Source organism: Gobio gobio (assembly GCF_949357685.1).
Source record: "Gobio gobio genome assembly, chromosome: 24".
NCBI lineage: Eukaryota > Metazoa > Chordata > Actinopteri > Cypriniformes > Gobionidae > Gobio > Gobio gobio.
Window position 1 is genome coordinate 27,904,105 of NC_137120.1, and position 17,439 is coordinate 27,921,543.

The window sequence follows — 17,439 nt, forward strand, 5'->3', positions numbered from 1 at the left end:
ACATTTTCTTTTCTTTTTGGAGAATGTTCACATCAGCATTAGTTGCAAATTTCTATTATGCATTCATTACTATGGTGATCGGCAGGAACTAGCGGCCTCCCCTGGTTGGAGAATTAACATCCTAATCTGATATGGTCCGTATCTGGCTTGTTGGCTGCCAGTTGCCTATCCCTGGATAAGATAGAACGTCAATTTGACACTCTATATGGACAAAAGCTAATTGCCTTCAAAGATTACTTAGTAAGTTTAAGTATTTGTGTGGGGGGAGGGGGATTTTATTCATGGTCTCTGAAAACATTATTTAACATTTCAATCATTGCACATATTTTGCGGGTTTCTATCACCGTTGGCCTTTAAATGTGAGGTGCCATGCTCAAAGCATTCTACTGTTATTGAATATTTTACAGTTTTCCGTTTTTGATTGCACTAATACTTTTTCTTCATGTGTTTAAAAAAATTACTTGCATTAACAAAGTAAACTGTAAAACTGTCCACAGATCACTCCACATCTAGTTCCAAAGTTAATTTAATGTTATTTCACCAGTCTTTAAATAAAATGAATAAACTGATATGGACTTTAACTAGTTTTTTAGATTAAGGGCCAGGGTAACCTAACCCAAAACGGATGGCTAAGATTTGACTTCAAGTCAGGGCTATTAACCACAATAATTATTTGTATAAAAATGTACAATACTATTGAATATGTTTGCTGTAAATTACCTCCATAGATTGTTGCTTTAGCGTTATTTTATATGATATAATTAAAAAAAGGTTTTTTTTGATTATAAAAGACAAATGATCAGCATGATTTCACTGTGGACATTGGATGAAGAATGACATAATGACAGACCAGGGTAACCTAACCTCTACTGATATTTATGTTCAAATAAGTTGACAGAAGTCTTGTCTTGTGTACAATTTGATACTCTCTTAAAAAAAATCTGTTAATAATTAATTTACGAATTAATAATTCGTAATTCGCTTGGTCAGCAATAAACCACTATAAAAGGTCTGTTTCTCTGAGGAGCTCTTCACAAACCATCAACCATGAGAGTTGTTGTGCTTACCCTCGCTATAGCCCTTGTGGGTGAGTCAAAATATATTCATATATTTTTCTTATTCTCTCTTATTAGCTCTTTTGAAAAACTTTGGAACCTCTTGAAAACAGAATTTAAAACAAAATTCACAGAAAATGTTTTCTGTTTCTTTCAGCAAGTCATCAGATCAACCTTGGTAAGTAATATGATTTGGCAAATGAGTTTTAAGTGTTAATTTAGATTGCATTATTGCTTAAAAATAATGACCATAAGAATTCACTCAAATCAAAAATACTGTACACTTTTCAGTTCCTGAGTTTGCCCTTGATAAGACCTATGTGTACAAGTATGAGGCTCTGCTCTTGGGTGGTCTTCCTCAAGAAGGTCTGGCCAGAGCAGGAATTAAAGTCAGCAGCAAGGTTTACCTCAGTGCCGTGACAGAAAACACCTTCCTGATGAAGGTAATGACCATTAAGAATTGTATACATTGTAGATGTTCAACACTGAGAGAAAAAATGTGTGAGCAAGCACAGGCTGTTTAAAGCAACAATTCCCTCATTTAAAGTTAAAATGTTCCATTACAGCTCATGGATCCTCTACTCCACGAGTATGCTGGCATTTGGCCCAGAGATCCATTTGTTCCTGCCACTAAGCTCACCTCAGCTCTGGCTGCTCAGCTTCAGATTCCCATCAAGTTTGAGTATGCTAATGGTGTGGTTGGAAAGGTATTTGCCCCTTTAGGAGTCTCCCCTACTGTACTGAACCTGCACAGAGGAATTCTCAACATCCTTCAGCTGAACCTCAAGAAGACCCAGAACATCTATGAACTGCAAGAGGTGAAATAGTGATCCTAGTTCATTTTTTTATATATTTTGAGTTATGTGATCTAATTTTTTATTTGTCCATCAAGGCTGGAGCTCTGGGAGTGTGTAGGACCCACTATGTCATCAGTGAGGATCCAAAGGCCAACCACATTATTGTCACAAAGTCTAAGGATCTGAGCCACTGCCAGGAGTGAATCATAAAGGACGTCGGCTTGGCATACACTGAGAAGTGTGCTCAATGCACAGAGGTAATGAAAAAGAATTTAGATATTTTCTAAAATATTAAATGAAAATGCCAAGAGTCAAATGGTCATAGACCTTTATCTCAACAGAGGGTCAAGAGTCTGATTGAAACTGCATCTTACAACTACATCATGAAACCAGCTGCTGCCGGTGTATTGATCGCTGAAGCAACAGTTGAGGAAGTGCATCAATTTTCCCCCTTCAATGAGATTCATGGTGCTGCCCAGATGGAAGCAAAGTATGATTGATCCTCTCTGAGACTTCTCTCAAAATATGACCAGACAAAATTACTAAAATTTTTAATTATCTTTAAGGTTAAGTTGAAACTTTAGAAATAATTATTTCTTTCAGACAATCCTTGACTTTTGTTGAGATTGAGAAGACCCCTGTACTTCCAATCAAAGCTGATTACTTGGCCCGTGGATCCCTGCAGTATGAGTTTTCAACTGAGATTCTTCAGACCCCCATTCAACTCTTGAGGATCAGTGATGCACCAGCCCAGGTATAATTCAATACCAAAAACCTTCAAAGATCTCCAAGTCAAAACCCTTGATCTATGATGAAGATGTTAACAGAGCATTGCCTTTACTCTTTCTAGATTATCGAGGTCCTAAAGCACTTGGTTGCAAACAATGTGGCCATGGTCCATGATGATGCTCCACTTAAGTTTGTTCAGCTCGTCCAGCTCCTGCGTGTTGCCACCTTGGAGAATATTGAGGCTATCTGGGCTCAGTTCAAGGACAAACCAGTTTACAGGTACAATTTGTGATCAATAAGTTAATATGAATATAGTTAAAGGGCAATTTTTTATTATGAATATCTTTTAAACAATGAATCTGTTAGGCGCTGGCTTCTGGATGCTCTTCCTGCTGTTGGCACACCAGTTATTGTAAAATTCATCAAGGAGAAGTTTGTGTCTGGTGAACTTACCATTCCGGAGTTCATTCAGGCTCTTGTGGTTGCTCTGCAAATGGTCACTGCTGATTTGGACACTATCCAGATGACAGCTGTAGGTAGATCTTACTATACTTAAAGTGCTGTTCTTTAATTATTACCTAAATTAAATTAATGATTTAATCTGTATTTGGAATTATTTGTATCTTGCTTAACAGAGTTTGGCTATGCACGAGAAAATTGCCACAATCCCAGCTCTGCATGAAGTCGTCATGCTTGGATATGGTTCCATGATTGCCAAACACTGTGTTGCAGTTCCCACTTGCCCTGCCGAGCTCCTCAGGGTAAACACCTCAAGCCCTCCAAAACTTCTGTCAGGGACTTAATCTTTAATTTTTGTCTAACTGTATGTGCCTTAAATTCCTCAGCCCATCCATGACATTGTGGCAGAAGCAATTTCCAAGAATGACATTCCTCAAATCACTTTGGCTCTGAAAGTTCTGGGCAATGCTGGTCACCCTGCTAGTCTTAAACCCATCATGAAGCTCCTACCTGGACTGAGAACTGCAGCTACTTCTCTGCCTCTTAGAGTCCAGGTGGATGCCATCTTGGCCCTAAGGAACATTGCCAAGAAAGAGCACAAACTGGTAAGTGTCAGACATTGTAGGAATGTAAAAAAATTGTTTGCACATATTCTTCCAATGATAAAATAAATGTATTTCCTTCCTCAGATTCAGCCAGTGGCTCTGCAGCTTGTATTGGACAGGGCTCTCCACCCTGAAGTGCGTATGGTTGCTTGTATTGTGTTGTTTGAGGCCAAGCCCTCAGTGGCCCTTGTCTCCAGTCTTGCTGGCGCTTTAAAGACTGAGACTAACATGCATGTTGCAAGCTTTGCCTATTCCCACATCAAGTCCTTGACCAGAATCACTGCACCTGATATGGCATCTGTGTAAGAAAAAAATATATTTCTCATGTCGTTCGTTTCATCTCGTCAAATGAGAACAAGCCAGAGGTAAACCTGATTGTCCATTTCAGTGCGGGTGCAGCTAATGTTGCCATCAAGCTCATGAGCCGCAAGCTGGACAGGCTTAGCTTCCGTTTCAGCAGAGCCCTTCAGCTGGACTTCTATCATAGTGAGTCTTGCAATCTGTATAAATAAGCTTAAAAAGATGAAATCTTTTGTGTTTCTTAATATGTTTTAAAAATTCGCCTGACATAAAATATTGCATTTATTCTTGCCTCTGTCCCTGTGCAGCTCCTCTTATGATCGGAGCTGCTGGTAGTGCCTACATGATCAATGATGCCGCCACCATCCTGCCCAGAGCTGTAGTAGCCAAAGCACGTGCTTACCTGGCTGGAGCTGCTGCTGATGTTCTTGAGGTGGGCCGATCAATACTTTTAAAACAAAAATCTAATTCATGGTTTTAAAATGTTTTCAGTCTTCACTCAGTTGATTCTCTCAAACAGATCGGTGTGAGAACTGAAGGAATCCAGGAGGCTCTTCTGCAATCTCCTGCTGCAGATGAAAGTGTAGACCGTATAACAAAGATCAAGCGCACACTGAGAGCAGTAAGTTCATGTATAGTGTATTGTATAATTTTGTACTTTTACGTAATATTATAAAAATGACAAATGTATATTACTTCTCTGTTTTAATCCTTTAAGCTCACAAACTGGAAGGCCTTGCCAACCAATCAGCCATTGGCTTCAGCCTATGTTAAATTACTTGGACAAGAAGTGGCTTATTTCAACATTGACAAGACCATCATTGAGGAAGCAATACCGGTATTGTGTTGTAGTTTATCTCTCCTCCTTCATTACCATATTTTTTGAGATCTGTCTCACAAATAATTCTTACAATTAGAATTAAGTTTCTCATAAACTCTATTCCCAGATTGTCACTGGACCCAAACCACGTGAAATGTTGAAGGCTGCCCTTAAAGCTTTGCAGGAAGGAATTGCCATTCAGTATGCCAAACCCCTGCTTGCATCTGAAGTGCGTCGTATCTTGCCAACAGCAGTTGGTGTGCCTATGGAGTTCAGTTTGTACACTGCTGCTGTCGCTGCTGCAAGTGTCAATGGTAAGTTATTTCTTCAAATTTGTCATCCTTTCCTTGGATATGAGGGTGTCACTTCGAAGTTTGATGTTGTTCTGTTCATCCTTCTAGTTCAGGCCACCATTACACCTCCTCTCCCAGAGGCCATTGAGACTATGACTCTTGAGCAGCTCAAGAAGACTGATGTTCAACTCCAAGTTGAAGCTAGACCAAGGTACACTTTTGCAGCTACATTGATGAAGATGAGATATAATGTACATAACAACAGTTTTACAAACAATCTCAACAATCACAATTACAAATCTTATTCTTATTTCAGTGTTGCTCTCCAGACCTTTGCTGTGATGGGAGTGAACACTGCCTTCATCCAAGCTGCTGTTATGGCCAGAGGAAAGATCCGTACTATTGTCCCTGGAAAAGTGTCTGCAAGAGCAGACATTCTCAAGGGCAACTACAAGGTGGAGGCTCTGCCTGTTGAGCTTCCTGAACACGTTGCTGATGTGAGGTAATGATATCTTAGTGAGGCCAGTGTAGCAAACATTTTGAATCAATTCATACACAATTCAAAAGGGTTCTGAAAGTGAAATATGACCCACCTTTTTCTTGTTTCTACAGCTTTGAAACCTTTGCTGTGGTCAGAAACATTGTAGAGCCCACTGCTGAGAGGATTGTGCCCTTAGTACCTGAGGTGGCCATGCAAAATGCCCAGACTCCGGCTTATTATTCGGTAAATTTTCAACACACGTGATGAATATGTGTTAGTATGCAGAGCATTCATTTGGTTCAAGTTTTAAAATAGCAAGGCTTGTTGTAATATCTAATTATTCTTTTCAGTCCTCTGAAATACCAGATGAGACTCCTGTGAGATCTGCTGCTCCATTTCACAAGACTCTCTGTCTTGCTGTCCCATACATTGAAATCAAGGGGTGCATTGAGGTGCACTCTCACAATGCTGCTTTTATCAGAAATACTCCTCTCTTCAACATTATTGGACAGCACTCAGCCCGTGCTGCACTGACAAGAGGTATTATTTCAGAGAAGATTACATTGATTAAACTCAAATATTTTCAGACAAAATAATAATTGTCCTTTTGGTTGTAGCTGAAGGTCCTGCAGTTGAAAGACTTGAGCTTGAAGTCCAAGTTGGTCCTAGAGCTGCTGAGAGGCTCCTTAAGCAAATCAGCCTCATTGATGAGGAAACTCCAGAAGGAAAGGCCTTCCTGTTGAAACTGAGGGAAATCCTGGAGACTGAAGATAAAAATGTGAGCGTCTCTTCTGAAAGTAGCAGCAGAAGCAGCAGAAGCAGCAGCAGCAGCAGTCGCAGCAGCAGCAGTTCAAGCTCCTCCATGTCCAGCTCTCGTATGAGTAAGGTGAGGATATGTCAAATGTACTGTGTTGGTTAGGTAGACAATATTTGTCATAAATATTCATTTATACTTCATTTTTTATGTATTTTCAGACTGCCACTATCATGGAGCCTTTCAGGAAGTTCCACAAAGATCGGGTAACTAGTCTAAAACACATCTATTAAAAATCTTGTTTCTTTAGATCATCAATTATCATGTCTATAATATTTTTTTCTTGCAGTTCTTGGCACCCCATGGCGCCTCAAAGGCAGTAAGCAGTGGAAGTGCTGCCTCTAGCTTTGAGGCTATCCAGAAACAGGTGAATCAATTAGTGTCATATGTTTGTTCATAATAACATAAAATCCAAATGTGAAATTTTTAACTAAAATCCACTTGAATTTATTGTGATTTATGGTTTCAGGCTAAGTTCCTCGGAAATGCTAGTCCACCTGTTTTTGCTGTCATTGCCCGTGCTGTGAGAGTTGACCACAAGCTGCTGGGCTACCAACTTGCTGCTTACTTTGACAAGCCAACCGCAAGAGTGCAGCTCGTCATTTCCTCCATCGCTTAAAATGACAACCTGAAGATCTGTGCTGATGGTGCCCTGCTGAGCAAGCACAAAGTCACTGTAAGACTGAAACTATTATCAAAATTCATTTCTCAAGTAAAATTATTGACATCAATACCATCCGTTGAACCCAAATGTCCTTTTTCAGGCCAAGGTTGCTTGGGGTCAAGAATGCCAACAGTATGCAGTCATTGCTAAAGCTGAAGCCGGTGTCCTGGGCGAATTCCCTGCTGCACGTATAGAGCTGGAATGGGAGAGGCTGCCAATAATTGTCACCACCTACGCCAAAAAGTAATGTTCAGCAATACTGAATGACAAATATATTTTTTAATACATTTTTGAATACGTTTAACCTGTTCTTCTTTGTGCATCAATTAGGTTGTCTAAACACATCCCCATGGCGGCCTTTAGACTTGAAAGAGCAACAAACAGTGAGAAAGAGATTGATCTGACTGCGGCCTTGCCAAATCAGAGATCCTTGAATGTCATTGCTAGGATTCCAGAGGTGAAATAATTTTCCATCAAATTATGACTCACACAGAGATATTATAAGATAATACAACCAATTATTTTGTTCCTGCTGCTCTAGATGACACTGTCAAGAACGAATATTCCTCTTCCTGTCACTGTTCCCATCAATCCAGACGGAACTCTTTCCATTCATATCGATGAGCACATTCTCTCCTGGATCCAGAAACATATCAAGGAAGAATAAGAAATTACATTTTACAAAATTCATTTATTTAAAATACATTTTACATTTTCAGAAGAAATGTGAGCTGTATTTATGTAGAATGTATTGTTCTTTGACAGTTTAAATTAATATATTAGCAATGTTGTGATGTATGTAATTCAATCTAATGCTAATAAATACCCTGCAAGTGTCAGAATTGTGAATTGCTTTCATTTTACAATAACACCCATTAACCCTTAAATGCATACCACGGGTCTTTATTGACCCAGGACATCATTCATTACTACCCTCCTCCTCATTATTTTTTTTAAGTTAGACTTCAACATTCTTAGTATTCCTCAATTGATTCATTATAAACAATATAACAAGGGAAAAAAAAAACATAAAATTATAAAAGAATGACTGTTTTCCCATTCATTTTTTGTAAAAATTGTATAGGGCCGCTAACGACTCAAGGTGTGTATCAGTGTACATATATTTTTTTCTGCACAGTAATATTTGAATCTTTGATGATGGAATAAGTACAAATCACCTGTATTGTGGTTTATTATTATGGTGGCAATGTCTGATACACAATGATGAAGTGACGTTTCATTCAGACATAAAAACAACAGAATAGGAAATATCATCAGCAAAACTATAATTTTCAACATCTTCAAAATCAATATTTTATTTGCTGAATGTACTGGGAAATGAGCTCTGATGAGGACAGTGATTATAGTACAAAAAATCTGCTCAAACTGAAAGCTCCAAAAGGTAACAAAATATTCTTTATTTTATATTCTTCTGTAATTATTGCTCCAATATCAGGGGAGTTTTATATTATCACGACAGGCAGAGATTAATCCGTGTTAGACATAGATCTGGGTCGCTAAAGACCCGAATATGTAAGAATTAGAAATGCACCGATTGCAATTTTCTTGGCCGATTCCGATTTCCGATTTTTTGTTAATGAGATCGGTCGATACCGATTTTTACAGATTCCGATTTTATTTCTTAGAACTATAATTGACAGCATATACAAACAAAAATCCACTTTTTCTTCAAAGCTAATTTTTTTTTATTCTAAATTAAATTATTAAACATTACAACAGGATCTTCTCTCACTTAAACAACTCTCAAAAAAAATGTATCTGTGCCTGGAAAGAAATAGAAATAACAAATAATTGAAAATCAGTTGCTTTATGAAACATTATAAATTGACCTTTTTCTCTCTTTTACTAAAGTACAAAACATCCTATGAATGAACAAACCTGGAGTGTACAGTACTCCTCCAAATAATAGTTCAGTAATTGGGTAATACATTTTGCCAGCTAGGGATGTAACGCTATATATATATATATATATATATATATTTTTTTTTAACCATTTAAAGTTTTTTTATTAAATGTATTAAGTTTATTATTTATGATGATAATCATTATAAGTAAATAATACATAAACATTTAAAGGCTGTATGCTGTTCAAAAGTAAACATTGTTTATAAAAAAAAAGATCAAGTGAAAAATAATCAACCATTTAAGCATAATGATTATTAGTAGTAGAGACGTATTATTATTACATAGAGCCGGCGCTAAATCTACAGTAGTCTACAACAGTAGCCTAATATATTCTGTCAATTAAAATTTTTTTAAACCAAAATTTTATTTTGACGGGTGGCCGTGCAGACCTTTGAGTGTCTGTGTTAATGATATGACAGTTCTCTCAAATGAAACGGTAAATTCTCATGAAGTGACGGTTTATGCGTTGGGCTGGTCATCCAGCGTCATGAAGTCCATAATTTATTTGTAATTGCTTTGGTCTTTTCGCTGCTTATACCAAGGAAAGATAGGAGAGGCTGCAGACCTGTGGCTGGCTCTGAGCTCTGGCCAGCTTTAGCCGTTTTACCTTTACTAACGTTACCTTCTTCAAACTGGGCATGCTCCGCGGGGGGATGGAGTTTTAAGTGTCTAATTAGGTTTGTCGTGTTGTGTGCTTTCCTGGTGGTTCCCCCGCGGTTTATTTTAACCTTACAAGTTTTACAAATGGCATAATTAGTGTCTTCTTGTGTTTGCATGCGGCTGTGAGCGCGAGTGTGGCTCTGACGTCAACGTCGCGCACGTGCTCACATCCGCATGTAGACAGATCGGCTCAAAATCGGAGACACGTCAATCACCGATCATAGTCATAACTTCTGACACATATTAACAAATTAATAACACTATAAGACTTTGAGAATAAAACAGAGGAAAAAAATGGAAGCTTGAGTCTTAGATCTTTTTAATGATGTATAGTTTGCCAAGGTAATTACTTACATCTGACAGTAATTTTGAGCTAATTTAAACAAAGAAAGCTTCAGTGCGTCCTCGCGCAGGTTTTTGCGTTTAATATTCCCAGATGCTAACAGAATAAACTTAGCCTACCTTACACTCATCGGCGGAATCCGTTGCTCTCAGAAATGAACAGCTTTTCGTGAGGTTATTCCAGGATTATTCAACGCGTCTCAAACCGATGTAGCTGAAGTATAGCGCTGTACTTGATGCATTTGTTTGAGTTGATGTGTGGGCGTCGACTCTGGATCACCTCAGTATTTGAATCTCAATAGAACGCGCGCTCCGTGGGTTTGGTCGCATTGGCGGATAATGAGACGCTCAGGACCTGACATCTCTCTGTTTTCAAACAGATTACATAAACACAGAATATTTGTTTTCGATTTGGTTTACATTATTTAAAACCTGACATTTCAATGTTTCTTTAGACATATGTCTCATGTTTGTGAGACAAGTATTCACTAAGCTAGAGTTCCTTGTCTGAAGACTATCTGGATGAACGTCTTTGACAGAGAGGCTCCAGATCGCGCATCATGTTTGTTTTCTTTATTTTGCAATAAGCACAATATTTTGTTTTTATTGTACACCAAAAAAAATAATAACACTTGGCGGAATGATAAAAAACGACAGAGTTATTTGAGTACAAGGCAACGTCTGTATGCATTTCCCCCTATTGCTCTGCTCCCAGGAGTTCTGGAGAGAGTTCGGCGGGACGGGGTCAAGCTTCTGCTAGTAGCTCCGTACTGACTGGCCCGAGTATGGTTTTCGGACCTAGTGTCTCTCCTCGACGGCTCTCCTATGGAGATTCCGATCAGGAGGGACCTACTCTCTCAGGCGAGTGGGTCGTTTGTTTACCCAGAGTTGTTTCCTTATACAGGTCCAGATATTTGTGGGGGGGGGGGTTTGTGTAATTTTCCAAGTTTTTTGTCAGGTGGCTTTTTTAATTATATGATGTCATTACGTTGCTGTCTTGACGCCAGCCAATCGCTGCATTGCTGATCATGGTTTCGAGTATCGATGCGTCTGCCCTCTTCAGGGAACACAAGAACACGCAGTGATCTTAGATCATTTAATCCAGATATTTAAATCCAATCCGCAAATTAATTTGAAGAACCAAATTAGCCAGACATCAGTTATCGCGATTAAAAGATCTGGGATCTGTCAAATCATCTCAGATGTGTTAAGCGAGGTAGGAAGAACGGACCCCTGATCTCTCAACTGAGGTTGTAGAGACCATTCTACACTCCAGAGCTCCTTCCACGAGAAAACTGTATGCCCTGAAATGGAAATCGTTCACTTCATCGTGTGGAAATCAACAGCTGGATCCTGTTAATTACCCTGTTAGCGCAGTACTGGAATTCCTGCAAGAGAGCTTTTCCACTGGGTTATCCCCTTCCACTTTAAAAGTGTATGTGGCGGCCTAGGCGGCTTATCATGTCATTGGGGAGACACCTATTTATTACCAGTTTTCTTTGTGGAACTTTGAGGCTTAGGCCTGCAGTCTGCAAAAGGGTGCCGGTCTGGGATTTGGCCGTTGTGTTTCAAGGCTTATCTCAAGCTCCGTTTTAGCCCATCGAGGAGGTGTCTCAGAAAATATCGACTCTTAAGCTCAAGTTTCCCCCTCATGCTTGGAATTTGCTCCTGGTATGGTTTTCTGCACCCAAGACCGGGGTACATTCCTAAGGTTCCTACTAATACAGTAAGGCCAGTCATTCTGCAGGCCCTTTGTCCTTCTCCTTTTGTGACGTCAGACCAAGAGAATTTGAATCTGCTTTGCCCTGTTTGGGTGTTAGATGCATATGTCCACAGAGCTACCCTGTGGAGGAAAACAGAACCGTTGTTCATTTCACTGCATGAAAAGTGGGATTTTCGACCCCGTAAACGCCTGTAGACTCCCGGAAATCTCCCTAATTTTCGGCAGTTTTCGACAATTTAGAGGCAGCGAACGTCGCGTTTGTCTGTGCCACAAATTGTCGTAAACGAACCATGACGTAGGTGGAGAGCCCCCCGCGGAGAGACCACGGAGGTGCGACGCCTCTGATTAACATATGAATTGCAGCGAAACCAGAGAGTCAACGGCCAGACTTGAATTTACTCACTCACTATTGGCTGAGACCACTACTTTTAAACAAGAAAAATCCCTCGTGATTGGTTGGCAGATCACTGCAAACCAATCATTATTGGTCCCCCTGGCTCATTATAAATGTAAACCCCAATAATAATAATAATAATAATAAATATATAATTTATGTTGTAATAATTTGTTTTATATTAATGTTATTGTGCTATGAAGTATTCATACCATCAAGGAATATATGGGGAAATTATACGGACCGTGCCGTTTATTCAAAGAAAGAGCTTCATTTATAAACACACAGCTGTTCATTCAAAAAAAGGGCTTCATTTATAAAACACAGCTGTTTATTCAAAGAAAGAGCTTTATTGTTAAACACACAACTATGTACAGTGCAGCAGTAATGTCTCGTAATGTAATGTAAAGTTCGGCGAGCTCCAGGCTGCGAGAGGGCGGTGGCCGCACAATCCATCCAGACACCCCGTCAACAATGCCGTCTTCCTCGTCAAACATGAGGTCAATGGTCGCGGACTTCCAAATGTCCACCTCATCCTCAGGCAGCATCTCGCTTCCAGCAACTGTAATACAATCCATAAAGACAATAAGCAACCTGAAAAATACTCACATTGACAAAAAAACGGATCTAATATAATAAATCTTACCCTTTTTCTTCTTGATCGACTCCGTGCTAAACTTCGCAGTTTCCGCACCGGCGTGTTGATTCATAATACGTCTTACAGGCAGCTGGAAAACAATTACATGAGACTGGTATTAATAAAAACATTCACGGTAAAATTAAACAAGGAATGAGAAAAACATTAGAAGTTATACTTACACACAATGTCGTCCTGATCAGCGGTTAAATCTAGACTCGCGGAAATCGCTCCAAGCAGATAAGAGGTCACGGCTTCGTTATGAGGCGAGGATAGTCTGTGTAAACAAAATGTGCAGTTTTAAGCTCGGATCTATTAACGCATCCATTTCCTTATACAGCTGAATAAAAGCATATTCTTTAAATCGTAACGTTACATTACCCATGCCCTGGTTCATAGTGCCTGCAGTTTGCCTCAGAGTTGTGAAGACGCCGGAGAGCTGAAAAATCGTCAAAAAAGTTGGCTGCGTCCATGCAGAGGAGTTGAAGGGGAGCTGAAGGCGAGACGCCGTCCAGTCATTGTTGATCACGAAAAAGCAAAGCAGTAGTGATGTTACGTTCTTGAACATATCGTTCTTTTTGAACGAATCTTTTAGGTGAACGAATCGTTCTCGTTCAAATGGTCCACTGACTCATATTTCTCGTTCACTGAAATTCCTCCCTCCACAGCAGCGTGGCACTATTAGCAGCGAGGAGCGAGCGCATGCGCAGCTCTGTGGACTGTTTCATCCTGTCTCTGACAAAACTTCGAGCCAATAGCGTTTGAGTATAAGATGTGACGGAGCATGTGATTTGTTGAATTCAGTGAACGAATACGCCTTTTACTGACCGAGATGCTTTTGAGTCCGACTCTGACTCTGAACCAAAGACTGATCTCCTCCTCGACTTGTTCGTGAACTAAATGAACCAGCTATTGAACAATACTGATAGCGAACATGTAGAGCTCGGCTTGTGTAGTTAGGCATATACGGTATGCAGCAATGAAAGACATGTACACTTTATCATTTTAATGAAAACAGTGTAATAATGCAGGCTGATGGTTAAATGATTACTTAAGGACTGATGTATTGTGTTTGTATTATTTATTTTCATTGTTGTTGTTTTATAAAATGAATACAAATTACTTCATTACGTTCGAGTCATGTCATGCATTTCTCCATAAACTGTAAAACAAATAAAAAATGCGATATTATTGGAGGTAACGAACACGTCCATCACTGACCGAGTTGCTTTTATTGAGTCTGACTCTGAACGAGAGATCTTATTGCTATTGACATACAGAGTAATTAATCTACTCTGTTAGCCCGGACAAGTTGAATCTACTTAAAAAATTGGAGCAAACTGGTTGCCCTAAAAATGTAGTAATGTGAACTAAAACGAGTACATTTAACTTAAAATGTTTTAGTTAAAAAAATTCAGAACCTAGATAAAACTCCCCCTGCTGCTATACTCGGATTTGCATTTGTGTAGCTCACAGCATGTTCATTTACATGATAAAGCCTCCCCTAGAATTAAGGGGAGGGGGGGTCATGGGGGGACAACTGCCAAGCAAGGTCCACGTCAATTTACGGCAATTTACGGCAGTTTTCGGTGTTGCCTGCAAATTGCCGTGCACAGTCGTAAACCTGAAGTTTCACTGCAATCTACAGTGCCACATACTGACGAAAATCCCACTTTTCATGCAGTGTTTGCTTTGGGTCATCTAGGAAAGGGGACCCGGACCCGTGACTCTGATCATGTGAAAAGGATTGTGCCTCTGGGAAAATCCTTGGTCCTGAGCCACCACTGTAGGGGACTCATGTACAACGGGCCAAAATGTATAACGTTGGACGCTGCTGCTTGACAGTGAGTGACTGGCCTAGCTTTATTCTTTTTACTGCTGATAGGATTGACTCTTTGCGCGCTGGAGACAGACGAGCTTGCATAGTCGTCAAATCCCATACCACGCCCAGAAATGTAGTTCTTTGTGATGGAATCAGCACACTCTTCTTGGCATTCAATCTCAACCCCAATGCCTTCATGTGTGCGAGAACGTCATCTTGACCCCCAAAAGAAAACCTCAGGAACTTCCTGTGTTGTGGAAGGATGGATATATGGAAATACGTGTCCTTGAGATGTATTGTGACGAACCAATCCTCGGATATGATTTGTGGCACAATCAATCTCAAGGTTAACATTTAGAATTTTAACTGCATAACGGACTGATTCAGAACTCGCAGATCCAAAATGGGATGCATCCCCCCATCCTTCTTTGGAACGATAAAATACCATCTGTAAAACCGGGTTTCTCTGTCGGGAGGAAGTACATGTTCTATGGCTCCCTTCCCCAACAGAGATTTTACCTCTTGTTCCATGACCAGAGCCTGCTCAGGGTCCACCACTGTTGGTAGGACCCCCATAAACCTGGCTGGGCGGGACCCCAACCCTTTTTAACTATACGCAGGACCCACTGATATATATTTGTCAGTAGTTTCCACGCTGCCAGAAATTCTACTAGGGGAACCATTCTCTCGAGAATGGCCTCTGGTACTTTTTGAACCACAAATTTAAAAAAAATTCCAATTTCAATTGCCCTGAAGCGCCACACCAGCAGGAAACAACCGAATTGGTAGCTCTGACACCTTCCTCAGAGGAAGCAAGCCTCCCAGTGCTGCTACATTTCCGGGCGGACACTGAGATATATGCTCGCTGGAGACCACTGCGCCCTGAAGCACACGAGGTGGCAGGGTTGGCAGAACAGAAGAGGCGTGGGCACTGTTAGGTGTTTGCCACTTCTCTTCGGGGGGAACTGGTTTTAGAGGTTTGGGGCTGCTCCCACTCAGCTCCCGGAGATATGAGAGTGAGGGGGGAGGAGTTTCTGAAACGCCACTGCCTGTTTGTTAGCCTCCTGAAACCGCTCGACGACTGTGTTGACAAAGAGGCAGGGGGGCGATAGCAGTGTGTCCATGAGAAAACTTTTATCTTTTTCCTTGATTGTGCTTAAAATTAACCAAAGATGCCTCTCCGTGGTCACCAGGGCTGCCATAGCACGGCCAATAGATCTAGCTGTCTCCTTAGTGGCCCGGAGAGAAAGATCCCCCGATTCCCCCGTCCTCATCCAAATCTCCAAGCACATTAGCCTGGTACGCCTGCAGCATGCCCATAGTGTGAAGGCATGCTGCTGCCCACTGCATGAAAAGTGGGATTTTCGTCAGTATGTGGCACTGCAGATTGCCGTGGAACTTCAGGTTTGCGACTGTGCACGGCAATTTGCAATTTGAAAACTGTCGTAAATTGTCGGAAATTGACGTGGGCCTTGCTTGGCAGTTGTCCCCCCATGACCACCCCTCCCCTTAATTCTAGGGGAGGCTTTATCATGTAAATGAACATGCTGTGAGCTACACAAATGCAAATCAGAGTAGCAGCAGGGGAGTTTTATCTAGGTTCTGAATTTTTTTAACTAAAACAAGTTTAAAGTTTAAGTTAAAATGTTAATTTAAATTTAAGTTAAATGTACTCGTTTTAGTTCACATTACTAAATTTTTAGGGCAACCAGTTTGCTCCAATTTTTTAAGTAGATTCAACTTGTCCGGGCTCACAGTGTAGATTAATTACTCTGTATGTCATTAGCAATAACCAATGTTATGTAAAAAAAACAAAATACAGGACAGCAGTTCATGTCTTCAACCTTTAGAGAGGTTATGTGATGCAACAAGACAATGAACCAAAGTACACAAATAAATCAAGTAAAGCATACAGTTTACATACCAAAATTAATTTTTCCACCCTGCACTGTGAATGATTTCTAAATGGCTTTTAATCATAAATGTGAAAAGTACTAGTTTGTGTGTTAATAGTTAAGTCAGATTGTGTTTTTCTGTAATTGTCATTTAAAATGAGCTCACACCACATTTTATGAATTATCAATGCAGATTTTCAAGAGGTGGTTTCCTGGACAGGGTTTGAATTATGCCAAGAGTAAGCCTTAATCTTGTTAATCGTGAGTTAAAAAATTGTTGCCTGGAACAAAGATTAAGCACAGATTACTAACACCTGGACTATGAGTCCTGAACTAAAATAAACTGGATTAATTTACAGTTTTATCTAATTGCTTACACACAATTTCTGAAAATATGGCTCCATTTCTTGTAACTCTACACACAAAACACACAACATGCAAAACATCAGATATCGCTTGCAAAAGCAACACTTTGTGCAAAACTATTTTAACTCTTCCAAAAATGTTGTTTTTGCATATATCTAACTACACACAAATATGCACAACTGAAGAATTTTACAGTTGAACTGAAATCAACTGAACTGAATCAACACTGAAGTCACTTGAGCTGAATATTGACACTATATTGGCCTGTTAGAGCCGGTTTACAGCAGAATTTGTTTTGAACTTGTTACTGAAGCTGCTATGAAACAATATATTTTGTTGTATGCATATTCTTTCTTTCTCAAACCTTAGTTTTGATTTCTAAGTGATCAATTTATGTATAAGTGTTTTCACACATGATCATTGGCTGTATGGGTCCTCAGTAAATTAATGTGGCATTTAAATGGAAAAAGTTATTCTTGTCTCTATAACTTATGGCTTCCTAAAGACACGTTTATGGGTAAATAAAATATTAATAATATAAATAAAATGAATATCAAAACATATTTTAAATATAATGAAGTCCTTTTATTATAGCACTCATCAGATGTTCCTGGAAACAAAACAGAGACAGAACAGTATAAACAAACTATACAACAA

At 39.7% G+C, this 17,439-nt stretch overlaps 1 pseudogene across 1 annotated transcript; it reads left to right on the forward strand.

The window, feature by feature from the left end:
- The first annotated feature begins 1,047 nt into the window (after window positions 1-1,047).
- Window positions 1,048-7,684, forward strand: LOC307120174 (vitellogenin-like; annotated as a pseudogene). Its single transcript has 28 exons — window positions 1,048-1,087; window positions 1,213-1,233; window positions 1,347-1,498; window positions 1,622-1,873; window positions 1,948-2,109; window positions 2,194-2,342; window positions 2,456-2,606; window positions 2,703-2,860; window positions 2,948-3,113; window positions 3,217-3,342; window positions 3,427-3,645; window positions 3,730-3,947; window positions 4,034-4,131; window positions 4,254-4,378; window positions 4,466-4,567; window positions 4,664-4,783; window positions 4,893-5,079; window positions 5,167-5,269; window positions 5,375-5,560; window positions 5,671-5,782; window positions 5,890-6,079; window positions 6,157-6,425; window positions 6,515-6,559; window positions 6,643-6,720; window positions 6,823-7,029; window positions 7,118-7,260; window positions 7,348-7,474; window positions 7,559-7,684. The product of its transcript is annotated as a vitellogenin-like (transcript).
- Window positions 7,685-17,439: the final 9,755 nt, after the last annotated feature.